Below are 17,114 nucleotides of genomic sequence, written 5' to 3' on the forward strand. Positions count from 1 at the left end.
CAAGAATGAAAGAATTTCCACAAATTAACTTTTAACAAGGCACACCTGTTAATTTAAATGGATTCCAGGTGACTACCTCATGGAGCTGGTTGAGAGAATGCCAAGGGTTTGCAAAGCTGTCGTCAAGAAGAATCTCAAATATAAAATATATTTTGATTTGTTTAACATAGTTTTGATGTCTTCACTATTATTCTACAATATAGAAAATAGTAAAAATAAAGAAAAACCCTTGAATGAGTAGGTGTGTCCAAACTTTTGACTGGTACTGTATGTATACTGTAGCTAAGAAAGTAATACTAAATGTAGTAAGCTGTTAGCAGCAAATGTGCCTCACCCTAATAATTCTGTCTTTTTCCCCCTCTTAATTTCATCTACTGTTCTGACTTGGTGGTGTACATGTAGCCTATAACTTGTTTTAGATAAATATAATCATTGAATATTGTAAGCGCTTTCATTGTCTGCTTATATGGCCCCTTCATTTATCCGACGGTTCTGACTTGGTGTACAGGGAGAACACTGTAAGAATGGCCCATGTTCTGAATTCTGTCGCTGTACATTTCAAAAGTGCTGAAGAAATCTCAATTGTCCGTAGATAATTTTTTTAAAGGCAGTAAAGGAGGCTGAATTAGCTGTTTTGCTGTCAGACAAGGCTCTGCTGATAGCCAGGTGTACAGTAGCAGTGGTAAAGTGTTGGGACTGCTGTTGGGACTCTGCTGTTGGGACAGTTTTATGTAGACCCTAACAGTTTGTGGGCACCGTTTGTTACCGTTACAGTGCAATTAATGTATTGTTTAGTGTTGTGCTGTGTAGTGGCTTTGCTGGCATTTTATGCCCCACTAAGATATACATGCTAAAATCGCCTCTGGTTATTTCATAGTTTTGATGACTTCACTATTATTCTACAATGTAGAAAATAGTCAAAATAAAGAAAAACCCTTGAATGAGTAGGTGTGTCCAAACTTTTGACTGTTACTGTATCTCTTATTCCAATGTAAAGGGTTTGGTATAGAGGCAAATATTTCATCAACGCACGAGGTCTTCGCGCCATTGGCTGCTGCTGATGAGGGCGGGTAGAGCGTGCGAACCCCAGCTCCGGACTGTGAGGGAGCGAGAAAAGTGAGACAAAAAAAGGAAAACGAGGGAATTGCTCAGGACTCTCAAGCATCCGAACAAATCTGTCCTCCCAGTACTGCAGTTTCTGCCCAGTTTGAGCCATCCAATCTGCCTGTGTTACAGCTAAACTAAACACGACACTGACTATCTTTTCGTGGGACCTGGCATGCGCCACGGGACGCTACGTAAACTTTGTGCAGCAGTGGAGGCTATCTGACAACGGACTGGAGTGACAGAGTGAATATACAGTTTGCCTATTAATTTACTAACTCGCAGTAGACGTGGAGGAAGAACGGGGAGACGGGTGGATTATTATGCAACAAGTGGAAAGGTGAGTGAGGACTTGGAAGGTTGCCAGGTGAGGTCGTTGAGGTCCGTTGTGAGCTCGGATGCTGCGGCTGAGAGGTTCGGGACATGCATTACGCACCGTTCTTACTCACTTAATAAAAGTGCTACCGTTTCTATGGTGCATGCTTATTTGGTTTACTCATGTCTGCTCTAGCCTGGTGGTGCTTAAACACAGAAATATATGCCTATGTCAATCAATCAACCACAAATCACCAGTCTCCCTGAGGCAAAAGCACTTGAACAAGACCAGACAACTGATTTGCTGTTGTCAAATGATTGAAATTGTACATTTTTTATTTCATATATATTTTTTAATTCAAATTTATTTGGATCCCATTAGCTTTTGCCGAGGCAGCAACTATTCTTCCTGGTGTGCAAAATGCTGGCTAATTGTTTTGAAATCAGGTTTTTGATACAGTCAGACTACACTGTCAAACCAAGTGTTGAGGATCTGAAAACATAACTAAAAACCTGTCTGTAACACTTTTTGAACGCATCAAGGCATTTAGAATGTAAATGAAAACACATAAGTGTTTAGATTGCTGTAACACTTTTAAACACACTCATATATTTATTCAGCACAAGGTGGTTAGGTTAAACACTAAACACTGGGGGTGTTGTTTTAACACTGTAGGGTGTAAAGCCGTAAAGGCAAGTTTCTAATGATTAAATGCACTCTAAACGGGATGATGGGAAATTAAACACTGGTGTTTAAAATCTGAACACTTGGGAGATAAAAGTATTTTCCTGGTTGGAAACTGACTGGAAAAAGCTGACTATCATGTTTAATCTTGCATTCTAAACGAATGTGTTTAAGATGAGAACACTTATTGGCAAATCTAAGTGCCTAAAGTTGAAGTTTTAAACACTGACGTTTAGGTTATAAACGTGTCACATGTTTCATGGTTTTACAGTGTAGGCTACTTCTATTGCTTCACAGTCTCAGACACACTCAAATTGTAGCCTTCGGGGTAAGCATATCTCATTACCTCAGCATCCAGCATCAGAATGCTGAAATCACCTGGTTCATTAGACTTTATAATCCGAAGAAGAAAAAAGCTGAGTTTGAAACACAGAGAGAGTAAGTGAATAGGTTTTATGCACCTGGCCTGAACTCTTAGAGAATAACCTTCTAAAAGCAGGCATTGCACAAAATTAGTCCCTTTGATATTTTCAATGTAGACTCAGCGAAATTATGTTGCCACGAGCAGCACTGTAGGTATTGAGATGAGCGAAATGCAAGACTTCGCTCTCACACACAGTATCTGCGTATGTGCACGGGTTCGCTTCACACTGTTACAGTGTGGTAGCCAGAGAACCAAAACAGTGGCGAAGTTGAGCCTTGCGCTTTAACGCTACTAGTTGTTGCGGAAATTGACCCACTATGCTGTATACTTTCTGCATCAACGTCATATCGCAGAGTCTACCTTTGAGTAGAAAATGTACACCAATATTGGATTTTAAAAGCCTGTTATATTAAATCAAATCAAATCAACGTTTATTTGTCACGTGTGCCGAATTCAACAGGTGTAGGTAGACCTTACAGTGAAATGCTTACTTACAGGCTCTAACCAATGGTGTGGAAAAAAAATGCAAATAGTCCAGGTAACCATTTGGTTACCTGTTCAGGAGTATTATGGTTTGGGAGTAAAAACTGTTGAGAAGCCTTTTTGTCCTAGACTTGGCACTCCGGTACCGCTTGCCATGCGGTAGTAGAGAGAACAGACTATGACTGGGGTGGCTGGGGTCTTTGACAATATTTAGGGCCTTCCTCTAACACCGGCTGGTGTAGAGGTCCTGGATGACAGGCAGCTTTGCCCCAGTGATGTACTGGGCCGTATGCACTACCCTCTGAAGTGCCTTGCGGTCAGAGGCCGAGCAATTGCCGTACCAGGCAGTGATGCAACCGGTCAGGATGCTCTCAGTGTTGCAGCTATAGAACCTTTTGAGGATCTCAGGACCCATGCCAAATCTATTTAGTTTCCTGAGGGGGAATAAGCTTTGTCGTGCCCTCTTCACAACTGTCTTGGTGTGTTTGGACCAATCTAGTTTGTTGTTGATGTCTTGGTTACGTTGAGGGATAGGTTGTTATTCTGGCACCACCCGGTCAGGTCTCTGACCTCCTCCCTATAGGCTGTCTTGTCGTTGTCGGTGATCAGGCCTACCACTGTTGTGTCGTCAGCAAACTTAATGATAGTGTTGGAGTCGTGCATTGCCATGCAGTCGCGGGTGAACAGGGAGTAGATGAGGGGACTGAGCACACACCCCTGGGGAGTTCCAGTGTTGAGGATCAGCGTGGCAGATGTGTTGCTACCTACCCTCATCACCTGTTGGCGGCCTGTTAGGAAGTCCAGGATCCAGTTGCAGAGGGAGGTGTTTAGTCCCAGGATCCTTAGCTTGGTGATGAGCTTTGAGGGTACTATGGTGTAGAACGCTGAGCTGTAGTCAATGAACAGCATTCTCACATAGGTGTTCCTTTTGTATAGGTGGGAAAGGGCAGTGTGGAGTGCAATAGAGATTGCATCATCTGTGTATCTGTTTGGGCGGTATGCAAATTGGAGTGGGTCTAGGGTTTCTGGGATAATGGTGTTGATGTGAGCCATTACCAGCCTTTCAAAGCACTTCATGGCTACGGACGTCAGTGCTACGGGTCTGTAGTCATTTAGGCAGGTTACCTTTGTGTTCTTGGGCACAGGGACTATGGTGGTCTGCTTGAAGCATGTTGGTATTACAGACTCAATCAGGGACATGTTTGCCTGTTTGATGGTTCGTCGCAGGGCATAGCGGGATTTCTTGTAAGCTTCCGGGTTAGAGTCCCGCAACTTGAAAGCGGCTGCTCTACCCTTTAGCGGTATGGGGTATGTACGTACAGTCACTGTGGGGACGACGTCCTCAATGCACTTATTGATAAAGCCAGTGACTGAAGTGGTGTATTCCTCAATATCATCGTAAGAATCCCGGAACATGTTCCAGTCTGTGATAGCAAAGCAGTCCTGTAGTTTAGCATCTGCTTCATCTGACCATTTTTTTATAGACCGAGTCACTGATGCTTCCTGCTTTAGTTTTTGCTTGTAAGCAGGAATCAGGAGGATAGAGTTGTGGTCGGATTTACCAAATGGAGGGCGAGGGACGTGTACGTGTCTCTGTGTGTGGAGTACAGGTCATCTAGATGTTTTTTCCCTCTGGTTGGTAGAACTGATTTAAGTTTCCCTGCATTAAAGTCTCCGGCCACTGGGAGCGCCGCCTCTGGGTGAATGGTTTCCTGTTTGCTTATTTCCTTATACAGCTGACTGAATGCAGTCTTAGTGCCAGCATCTGTCTGTGGTGGTAAATTAACAGCCACGAAAAGTATAGCTGAGAACTCACTAGGCAAGTAGTGTGGCCTGCAGTTTATCGCAATATACTCTACTTCAGGCGAGCAAAATCTAGAGACTTCCTTAGATTTTGTGCACCAGCTGTTGTTTAAAAATATGCTCTATCCTGACGGTGCAGCGTGTATCCCGCTGTCACGTCCTGACCTTAGTTCCTTTTGTATGTCTCTATTTTAGTTTGGTCAGAGCGTGAGTTGGGGTGAGCATTCTATGTTTTTGTTCTAGGTTTTGTATTTCTGGTTTTGGCCTGGTATGGTTCCCAATCAGAGGCAGCTGTCAATTGTTGTCTCTGGTTGAGAACCATACTTAGGTAGACTATTTTCCCACTATGAGGTGTGGGTAGTTATTTTCTGGTTAGTGTTTGTTGCACCTGTCAGAACTGTTCATTTATCGTTTTGTGGTTTTTGTTTGTGTATTCATTCTTGATTCAAAGTATTATGGATACGTACCACACTGCACTTTGGTCCTCCTTTCCTTCCACCAACGAAAATCGTTACACCACCACCAAAAAAGGACCAAGCAGCGTGGTAACCAGGAGCAGAGGGTTCTGGACTCCTGGACTTGGGAGGAGATACTGGAAGGCAAGGGACCCTGGGCACAGGCTGGGGAATATCGTCGCCCCAAAGGAAGATCTGGAGGCAGCGAGAGCTGAGCGGCGGCGATATGAGGTAAGGCAGCACAACAGGCACGAGAGGCAGCCCCCAATTTTTTTGGTGGGAGGGCACACGGGGAGATTGGCGGAGTCAGGCGATAGACCTGAGCCAACTCCCCGTGCTTACCGGAAGAAGCGCAGTACTGGTCAGGCACTGTGTTATGCGGTCAAGCGCACGGTGTCGCCAGTATGCGCTCATAGCCTGGTGCGCTATAGGCCAGCCCCCCGCAAGTGCCATGCGAGAGTGGGCATCCAGCCAGGATGTATTGTGCCGGCTCAGCGTGTTTGGTCTCCGGTACGCCGTTTCGGCCCAGGGTATCCTGCGCCGGCGTTGCGTGCTGTGTCTCCGGGGCGCTGGGAGGGTGCGCAGGCATAGGGCGAATGTGGGCATTGAGCCCAAGGGAGAGGTGCGAGTGGTATGCACTAGATCTTCAGTGCTCACCCACAGCCCGGTTCAACCTGTGCCTGCACTCTGGAGGGTTCGGGCTAAAGTGGTCATCCAGCCTGGAGGAGTGGTGCCAAGGCTGCGCACCAGAGCTCCAGTGCTCCCCCACAGCCGGTCTATCCGGTGCCTCCTCCACTCAACAGACCTCCTGTAGGTCTCCCCAGCCTGGTGGGTCCTGTGGCAGCCCCACGCACCAGGCTGTCTCTCCGTCTCCTCCCTCCAGGTTCTCCCTCCTGTCCGGAGATGCCAGAGTCTCCCTCCTGTCCGGAGCTGCCAGAGCCGCCCTCCTGTCCGGAGCTGCCAGAGGCGCCCTCCTGTCCGGAGATGCCAGAGTCTCCCTCCTGTCCGGAGCTGCCAGAGCCGCCCTCCTGTCGGGAGCTGCCAGAACCGCCCGTCAGTCGGGAGCTGCCAGAGCCGCCCGTCAGTCGGGAGCTGCCAGAGCCAGAGTTTTTGTTTTAGGTTGTGTATTTCTGGTTTTGGCCTGGTATGGTTCCCAATCAGAGGCAGCTGTCAATCGTTGTCTCTAATTGAGAACCATACTTTTTCCCACTATGAGTTGTGGGTAGTTATTTTCTGGTTAGCGTTTGTTGCACCTGTCAGAACTGTTCGTTTATCGTTTTTGTTTGTGTATTCATTTTTGATTCAAAGTATTATGGATACGTACCACGCTGCACTTTGGTCCTCCTCTCCTTCCACCAACGGAAGTCGCTACACCCGCTAGCTGAATATCCATGTCGTCATTCAGCCACAATTCCGTGAAGCATAGTATATTACCGTTTTTGATGTCCCGTTGGTAGGATATTCGTGATCTTACCTCGTCTAGTTTATTGTCTAATGATTGCACGTTGGCGAGTAATATTGACGGTAACTGCAGCATTCCTAGTTGTCTTCTGCGGGTCTGGACGAGGCATCCGGCTCTTCGTGCTCTGCGTCGCTTCCTTTTGCGAATAATTAAGATGTCTGACCTGTTGGGTGTTTGGAGAATGTCGTGTAAGTCCTGCTTGCTGCTGTTGTTGTTGTTGTTGAAGAAATCTCAAATCAAATCAATCAAATCAAATCAAATCAAATGTTATTTGTCACATACACATGGTTAGCAGATGTTAATGCGAGTGTAGCGAAATGCTTGTGCTTCTAGTTCCGACAATGCAGTAATAACCAGCAAGTAATCTAGCTAACAATTCCAAAACTACTACCTTATAGACACAAGTGTAAGGGGATAAAGAATATGTACATAAAGATATATGAATGAGTGATGGTACAGAGCGGCATAGGCAAGATACAGTAGATGGTATTGAGTACAGTATATACATATGAGATGAGTATGTAAACAAAGTGGCCTAGTTAAAGTGGCTAGTGATACATGTATTACATAAAGATGCAGTAGATGATATAGAGTACAGTATATACGTATACAAATGAGATGAATAATGTAGGGTATGTAAACATTATATTAGGTAGCATTGTTTAAAGTGGCTAGTGATGTATTTTACATCATTTCCCATCAATTCCCATTATTAAAGTGGCTGGAGTTGAGTCAGTGTGTTGGCAGCAGCCACTCAATGTTAGTGTGTAGGTGTGTAGGTGTGTGTAGGTGTAGGTGTCCTTCGACTAATCCGAGGTGAGTGATCACTGTCCTGATATCCAGAAGCTCTTTTCTTCCGTAAGATATGGTTGCAGAAACATTATGTACAAAATCATTTACAAATAAACGGCAGCCATCTCCTCCGGCGCCATTTCCAGTTGCCCTTTAATATAGATCACATGGACAATTCAATTAATCAGTTTTTTATGTGAATAAAGACATGCTAAAGCGCCGAAATTCAGAATTTCTGCCCCTCTGTGCACTCTCTGAAGATTTGAACCCACTTAACCCCAACATTTCTTCAAGTTTCATTGTAAAGCCCTAGGTATTTTGTTGCTTTGACGAAGTCATTTCGAAGTTATTTATTTAATGTGATTCAAACTGTCTCTCATTTTAGGGTCACCCCTTTTACTTGAACTGAACTATTGTTTTAATTTGGTGAAACTGTTCCTTTTTAAAAACATAACAAAACGAAGAAACATTGAATCTCTAATAGTCAAATCATCATAGTGTAAAAGCAGGTGAGCGAGCTGGTTCTACTCTTTTTGGCAATTTTCTGGTGTTTCTTGGTGGAAAACTAAATGGGTCGAGCATAACACGTCAACCCTGTTACCATGTATAGACAGGCTAGAAATGTTTACTAAACTATTACATTTTTTGGGGGTGAAGTTTGCGTTCAATTGCCCATCCCTGTTGCATAAAACCAGCTTTGAATGTTAAAATTAAGTTAATTTCGTGGAACGACCCTCCTGTTAATTTAAAAGAACAGGATGTCTTTGATCAAGTATCAGCCTATGTTCTTTCTACATTTGTATCGTATTCTGTGGCATACAGTTACTGTAAATATAGAGTAGGTGCGGTGTTTGACTCAGGTGATGACATAAGCGTTGACTTTGTCTGCTTGGCGACATTAGATATTTCACACTTTGTGTAAAAGTCTTAAAAAGAAGATATTTCACACTCTGAAGAGCTGGGCCCCTTACGTGTCTACCCATGTTGGGAACTGGTGCCACTGGTGTTTATTTCAAGAGGTTTATTTCCAAAGGTCCATCAAAATGTTATTTTGAAATAAATTGTAGCCATTTGATATCAGGCTGGGGACAATGCAGCGGGCCCACTCCACCCTATTTAAGTAATAGTAGGGGAAACTACAGCCAAGCCTATATGCTGGCAGTTAGTTGTTCTCAGGTGGTCTCATTTTCCCCATGCTATTCTCTTTGATGTGCTGGAATGGAACAGTGCAGGAATCTTAGCTGTTGTAGCTTATACTCCAAACTATCTGCAATATCCATGTACTGTATGTCGTGACTGAAATTGTTGTCAGGATTTTGCTGGAAGTTTGGAGTATATCAGAAACAGCTAGGATTCCTACGCTGTTTCATTCCACCACATCAAAGAGACTAGCATGGGGGAAATGTGATGAGTCAGAAAGCACCAGTTAGTTACCACCACCACCCTGCCCCTGGCAGCGGTTTAACAATGTCAGAGGAAGCCTCAGCATCAGCCACCACATCCCACCCCACACCTGCCTGCCCGGGTTGAGCCACACTGGCCCATCTGAGAACAACTCTGCCAACATCCTGTTGTTTCCCCTGCTATTATCTGTCACTGGCATGCTACCATGACAAATATGACAACCAGATCCCAATGAGACAACTTTAATTTGCTGTGCAAAGCCCCTCCTCTCCCTCTGTTTTTTCCCCTCATCTCTTTTTCTTTCTTTCTCACTCTCTTTCTCCCTGCTATGTTCTCTATTTTCCTCTGTCTGTCTGTCTGTCTGTCTGTCTGTCTGTCTGTCTGTCTGTCTGTCTGTCTGTCTGTCTGTCTGTCTGTCTGTCTGTCTGTCTGCCTGTCTGCCTGCCTGTCTGTCTGTCTGTCTGTCTGTCTGTCTGTCTGTCTGTCTGTCTGTCTGTCTGTCTGTCTCATTCCATCCCTTTCTGTGAGCTGTTATGAATTAAGCGGTCATCTGTATCAATGGTTTCAATCATATGTTCCATTCCCTGGGAAACTTCTGTCTGTGGGTTTCTGCCTTTTGCTGTTTTTTTTTAACCTCCCAGTGCCACAGCAACTGAGACTGCATAGTCCCTCCTTCTCTGAATTGTCTTTATTTCCTCCTCACCTTCTCTCAATAATCACTTTCCTGTCTCTCCCTTCCTCTCAGACTTTACTTTCACCCCTCTATCCTTCTTTTTCATCCATTCATTCTGCTACTCCTCATCCATGGTTTGTTTGCTGCTCATGGCGTGCCACTTTCCTGGGCTGTGTTGTGTAGAGACCTGGACGGTTACCAAGTGTGTCATCTGTGGAAGGGAAGACTGCTGTTGGTTACTGTCTGTTTGCTGTGTTAGTCCATGTTGGTGTTGTCAGGGAGCTGATTCTCTATTGTCTTCAGAGAGTTTCAGAATAGAAATGAAGTAAAGCTGAGGTAGTGTAAGGTATTTATAAAGGTTGGGGAGGTCTAGACATACGGTAGTATAGAAATGATCTGACTCTTGTGTGGGTTTAGTGTTAGATAGCTGACTCTTAAGTGGTCATTAATGTCTCATGGAAAATGAACAGGACAAAGGCTATAATCTAGACAGGAAAGAGTCTCTTTGTATGTTTGCCTCGGCTTCTCTCTCCTTTCTCTGTGTCTATGTGGCGAAAGTGAGCCAGGTGAAGATGCACCAGAGGCAGGGAAACTTGCAGAGCTTAAAGAAACCTAAACATTTCTTACAGTGAAAATTCTTCATGTTTGGAGACAAGTTCATGAGGTCCCTGACATTTCATCTGCTACATCTTGTAATCCCCAGGGGCATGTTGGGAGCTTGTGCAAACAGGGTTATGGACTTCTCAAAGACAATTGATCAAAATGGAGTCTCTTTGTTTAGTTTGGCTGATAAGAGACCGTGGACATGACCGAGCTTGATGCTGTAGTGCGTTCCCTGATAGTCGGAACTAAGAAACTGATACATTTCCGACTTGGTAATTCGTTGAACGCGACACGTGTTTAACTACAACCAGTTAGCAAGTCGGACATTTCAGAGTTCCGATATGCACTTTAATGGGGCATTACCATAGAGGTCACTGACTGGGTTGTCTGTCCTTTTCTTGACTTCAGGCATGTACTGTAGGACTATACAGTAGAGTTCCTCTTTAACGTGACTCCCATTATAAAATCGAACAAATGCTGTGTTACCCAGTGTACAGTACACTGTACAGAACACTTAGGCCTACACGACATCTTACCGGTGAGTAAAATAGTGTGATAATTGACTATGACATTTTCCCCCCCTGTCCCCCTCCCCTCTGTCCCCCTCTGTCCCTGTGTTGATGTCCCGCCAAGGGAACCTTGCTGTTACACAACAGTCCTCTCTGTCACTCCAGGCGAATGGCATCTCTCACCAACTGTAACACTGCCATTTCACAGCTGCTCTCTTGGGAGAAAGTACAGTGTGTGTTCACTGTCTCCTTACTTTCCTTCCATCTCTTCCTTTCTCCCTTAGCTACTCTTTCCCTTTCTTGTTCATTTCTTTCTATCTCTCACTCAGACCCTCTCATTCTCTTTCACCTGCCCCTCTCTGTCTCTCTCTCTGTCTCTCTCTCTCTCTCTCTCTCTCTCTCTCTCTCTCTCTCTCTCTCTCTCTCTCTCTCTCTCTCTCTCTCTCTCTCTCTCTCACACACACACACACACCCCGCCTCTCCATCAATGACTATGTAAGGAACACAGCTCAATCAGTCAGTGGTCAATTAGGTCACCCCAGGGCAGCAGTGTCATTGTTACCAAAGGGATGACCTTATGACCTCAGTGCTATGCTTCATACCCCAGGTGGGTTACAGTGGGTGTGGTCATACACAGGTGTGAAAGCTGCTCCCGGAATGTGCTAATGCTGCGTTCATAACCATGTGGGAAGGTGGTAATTACCAGTTGTGAAGTCATAAATACCAGTTGGATGCATTCACATGCTTTGAACTCATTTAGAAATGCAGGTTAGCTAATGGCCAACAATCTGCATCAAACATAAACTAAAAGTACAGCTATCATGCTTGTAAATAAATTATAGTTCTTAAAAAAACATATGAATCGGCCTACAAGAACCCGTCGGATGTCGCATTGAGTTTTTGCTGGGGAAAAAGCCAAACGCAATGAAATTCCGTTTCTGTGGAATTTGCGATTTTGGTTGTTTTGGATACTTTAAATCCTTTACTTTATTGTAATATAACAATATTGTATGATTACTTAAGGAAAATGGTTCATTTCCAAGTTTTTTTACATTAGCTAGCATGCCCAATGTGAACACTCTATCTCAAACTTCCCAGAGTGTCACAGCTGACTTGGTCCATTCAAGATAGCCTAACATGCTACAGATGAATGGAATCAGCTGATTTAGACACAGAATAATTAGCTAGCTAGTTAGTAATGTAGTAGTATAAAGTTGTAATTTACAATCAATGTAATGTAGTTATCAATACAAGTGGGTCAGATTTTCATTTTGTCTACAAGTAGCCGTAAGCCAGAGAAAAAGCCAAATGTTCATTAAAGAGGTCCGTACTTTCTTCCGGTGTTGCTTGATCAGTGGGTAGGGCTATTAGCTGGCCAAAATGACATGAAAAGTGATCCAAATATATTAACAGTATTGCAGTATCCTAAAACTTGTTGTAATCTTGCTATCATTTTGAGCCGCATTCAGCTGCCATTTTGAGCCGCATTCAATTTCTTGCTAGCCCTGGCCAATCACCTTTACTCCCCTCAAGATGTAAAAGTATTGGATAGGTGTAGATTAATTATCTACCAACACAGGTACAACAATCCACTGCTTTTAATATTTGAGGGGGTGTGAATGAGTGCCCAGGTAAGAAGGGGTGCAATTGGGATTGGGTTCCTGTCATCGTAGCACACGTACGCCATCTTCCCATTTTCTAGTTGTAATCAGCTGACAGCTGACTTTTCCGAAAAATAGCGGCATTGCTTGTTGTTTGATTTACATAGTTAGTTGTCATTACTTTGAGCAAAGCTGCCAGTATGCGCTGAATTACCGGTAATCAAGGATTATTTTACAATCGTCTGTCACCTCTTCATGAGTGGAGAGATGAGAAAGCATCTTCACTGACGAGCAAGGTATGTTACGCTAGTTAATTAGCTAGCTAGTTAGTTACTGTAAGTACACAATGCATTACCTAGACTTTATAAACTATCAGGCATCTACTTTGTATTTGTTTAAGGTAAGCTACCTGCATCTACTTTGTATTTGTTTAAGGTAAGCTATGGCCAATGTTGTTGGAGTGAATACAACTGAAGACAGGTTTGAAGACATGCTGGTATAGCTAACATTAACCTAAATGTTTTACTCACTATTTTCAGTGCCATGGTATTTTTCATCCCTATATCCCACATAACAAGTTAGCTAGCTAACAAGTTCATATTAATTCATTGAAAGCGAGATACAGATTAGAGACACACAAAGGTTTGAACAGGAATAGAGCCACTTTGTTTTAAAACAGCTGTCTCCATGACAATTTACTTTAACTATACCCCCCCAGGGTAAGATGGTGAAGGGAAGGAACTGGCTCATGGTTCTGGTGGCCAGAGCTGGATCTGAGGTGGCTGTCACCATTGAGCATTCAGCTAAGGTAAGAATTATGACCTGGTAGTTTTTGTCTGGATGTTTTAGAGATCTCTTTGTTTGTCTGTTTCTCATAGAGAGTCAAATTCATTATTATCAATATGAATTAAATCCTTCTTTCACATTGCCATCCGGGCCTTCAACAAAACCAGGTATCAGTCAACACACAAAACTACTCAGTCACTTTATTGGCTTTTTCACACTAAAACTATACTATTTTCCTTGCCTCTCCACAGTTATATTTGTGTTTTGTGTGATTGTGAGTATTTGTATTGTTTTTACTTTTCCTAAATGACAAATGAATCTAATCTCTCAGCAGATGAGATTGTCTCCATGACCAGGAGAAACATGGGCAACTCGTTCCAGTACCCATTCCTGCAAGCTGAATTTAAATGATCATTATTTTTGCCATCTTTCATGCCTTCCAGTGTTCTATATAGCCAAATCAAACAGATCTTTCTTTACTGTTTTTATTTTTAATAATTTGTTGTTGACTGTTCTTACATGTTCTGTTTGAGCTGCTTTTGAATGAAAAGTTGTATTAAAAACATTATTGGCATTGTTGAATTCGATTTTCATAATAGCAAGCTACGACTGATGGTTTGGTTAGCTAAACTACTGTAGCAAGTCTGTTTCAAGGCAACTACTAATTTGCTAGCTAATTTATTGGTTATTGTTGAATACAGTTCTACTGTCAAATAACCATTTCTAGTGGCAAATGTGTTAAATTATAGCCATGGTACAGTATAAAAGGGATAATCAACTCAGGGCTCTATGCATTCTCTGGAAAATAATGTAACTCCATTGAAGGTCAGTTCCACTCCACTAGGGCGTCTTGGAAACACCTTCCATGTCGTTCATTATTTTTCATAGAACTCATTGATTATTGATTATCTCTTACGTATAATAATTTGATTATTTAATGCAAATAATACCAGCAGTTACTGTTTTAAAAATAATAAGTATAGTGACAATCTCTTTTGAAACAATCAAGCTGAGTGTTGTTGTTTTTCTCTCATTCGTCTCAATGGAATTAGAAATAAATTTAAAGGAATCTTTCATTGCCATTTTCTCAGTTTTAACATTTTGGCTGAAGTCAACTTTAAAAGCTCATAACTCGGGTTCTGATAAAGCTATCTCAGTGATTTAAAAAAAATCTGGATTTGGGACAGTTGGTAGTTTTCAGAGATATAAAGAATTAAAAGTTTAGCGTTTTCCTAAGCCGCCACACATATTAATTGATAGCTTATTATAAATAATGTTTTGTTACATTTAACTGCAGAAAATGCTGTTATCGAGGTCATTTCTTTAGTAGGTGACGTCAGGGGCCAGTTGTGGGAGAAGTCGGAGTTCAGAGATGATTGAGGATTTTTCCACTAGTAGTTACAAGTTGGAAGGGCGTTCAAGTGGATTTTTCCCAGTTGTATGTGGTAAATACCACCTTTCCACTTCATTGTGAACGTAGCATAAGTATGGACTCTTATGGGGGTGTCCTTGGATCACACCATGTGGTAATAAATGATGGTGTTAAAAAGCTTTTAATAGCTATGTTACATTGATGAATACCAGAAGGACAGGTGCTGTCTCAGAAGGTAAAAAAATGTGAGCGAGAGAGTCAGAAAGGATGGAGAGCCAAAGGAAGAGAGAAGCTGGCATATACATTTTTATTATTATTATCTTTTTACTTGTTATATTGTATTTACTTTGCCACCATGGCCTTTTTTGCCTTTACCTCCCTTATCTCACCTCATTTTCTCACATTGTATATAGACTTATTTTTCTACTGTATTATTGACTGTGTTTGTTTTACTCCATGTGTACCTCTGTGTTGTTGTACCTGTCGAACTGCTTTGCTTTATCTTGGCCAGGTTGCAATTGTAAATGAGAACTTGTTCTCAACTTGCCTACCTGGTTAAATAAAGGTAAAATAAAACACTTTTAAAAAACTAAGAGGGGAGAGAGAAGACAAGAGAGACCACGTGAATGCACTTTGTAGGATGTTTACCATGCTACAACTGATCATATAGTTTTCAACTGGTGTTGTTTTTATATCTAACTGTCATCGACATATACTGTTTCAGTTGTAAATTTAAGATCTTAAAAACATGTGGTCCGACTCTCACAATCTGGTTTCCTTAACTCTACCTACATGTACATATTACCTCAATTACCTTGACTAACTGGTGCTCCCTTCACATTGACTATGTACCGGTACCCCCTGTATATAGCCTCGCTATTTTTATTTTACTGCTGCTGTTTAATTTTTTGTAACCTTTTATTTTCTATTTTTACTTATCTATTTTTTACTTAACACTTTTTTTCTTCTTAACTTCTTAAAGCATTGTTGGTTAAGGGCTTGTAAGTAAGCATTTCACTGTTGTATTTGGCGCATGTGACAAATACAATTTGATTTGATTTAATTTGACCATAAAATAACTGTAACTTTATGGATTCCACATAAAATGTAAAAAATAACATGAAATGTAAGAGGGTGGATTTGGTTTCTGTTATTGCGCAATTGTGAGTAATTCCATTTTATAGGTGAGGAACCTATATAGAGGATCTCGATTTGTCTAGGGTTTTAGAGGGGAAAGGGACACTACATTTGGAATTAAATATGTATGTCGGTTGCTTACGAGAAAAGTTCAGGAAATGGCGGTTATGTGGTTTTTAAATTATTCAAGGGAAACAAACATTTCAGACTCATGAGTTTCTGCCTTCAGACAATTATCTAAAAGGGTTGTTTTTTTAATCTGCTCCCCTATCCTATGAAAAATAAATATATTATGGACTTTTTAATGAACTGTGCACTGACACGTAACAATAATAATAATAATAATTATATAATATGTGCCATTTAGCAGATGCTTTTATCCAAAGCGACTTAGTTACCTAAAGGATCTAAGATTGTGTATGTTTCTAAATTTGTCCTGCTGTCGATTGTTGAGATACAAGAAGTTCAGCACGAGTTCTGCATACCAGTACCAGGACAAACATTTACCCCTTCACAAACAGAGTGAGCTTTGTGTTAGATCCTCAAATCGCAACTCTAAATAAATTCGACCCTTGCTGAAGGCAGGTGTGCTTGTCTGTGTTTAGTGACTGATAGCATGAGTCGGACATTGACTCATTCATCCCAACCACAAGCCGCGGGCTGTATATGTGTGTGTGTACCCAATATGTATGTGTGCGTGCATGTGTGTATGTGTGTTGTGTATGTGCATGCGTGTGTGTGTGTCTTTATGGACATATTGTAGACTACACAAAGTAATGCAGTGTCAGCTTCTAAAGGTCTCCAGTCTAATGTAGTTGTTAGTGAGTCTGGCAGTTTATTTGCGTGTTAATTGGTGAGTCCCAACATGACCTCTTTCATGTGTGAGAACAGCTTGACATTGTCTGCTCTATGGGCTAGGGTTAGTTCATTAGTGTGACATGCTATGCTACTGTAAATGCTTACAGATGCTGGGATTTTGATTCACTTTACAGACCAATACATATACTCTGTCCTCTCTGCCTCTGTTACTCTGTCATACCTACATATAAACATACAGTCGAAGTCGGAATTTTACGTACACCTTAGCCAAATACATTTAAACTCAGTTTTTCAAAAATCCTGACATTTAATCCTCGTAAAAATTCCCTGTCATAGGTCAGTTAGGATCACCACTTTATTTTAAGAATGTGAAATGTCAGAATAATAGTAGAGAGAATTATTTCTTTCAGCTTTTATTTCTTTCATCACATTCCCAGTGGGTCAGAAGTTTACATACACTTAATTCGTATTTGGTAGCATTGCCTTTAAATTGTTTAACTTGGGTCAAACACTTCGGTTAGCCTTCCACAAGCTTCCCACAATAAATTGGGTGAATTTTAGCCCATTCCTCCTGACAGAGCTGGTGTAACTGAGTCAGGTTTGTAGGCCTCTTGATTTTCCCATGATGTCAAGCAAAGAGCCACTGAGTTTGAAGGTAGGCCTTGAAATACATCTACAGGTACACCT

The 17,114-nt window shown here is 42.0% G+C and overlaps 1 protein-coding gene across 5 annotated transcripts in view; it reads left to right on the plus strand.

Moving 5' to 3' along the window:
- Positions 1 to 1,061: 1,061 nt before the first annotated feature.
- LOC110493231 (collagen alpha-1(VII) chain) overlaps positions 1,062 to 17,114 on the plus strand; it is a 104,987-nt gene continuing 88,934 nt past the window's right edge. For all 5 annotated transcript variants that reach the window (XM_036950369.1, XM_036950368.1, XM_036950370.1 and 2 more), the window contains exon 1: positions 1,062 to 1,444. The gene's annotated coding sequence lies outside the window, so the exon portion shown is untranslated. The remainder of the gene's footprint in view (positions 1,445 to 17,114) is intronic.

Source organism: Oncorhynchus mykiss, chromosome 17 (assembly GCF_013265735.2).
Source record: "Oncorhynchus mykiss isolate Arlee chromosome 17, USDA_OmykA_1.1, whole genome shotgun sequence".
In the NCBI taxonomy this organism is placed as follows: domain Eukaryota; kingdom Metazoa; phylum Chordata; class Actinopteri; order Salmoniformes; family Salmonidae; genus Oncorhynchus; species Oncorhynchus mykiss.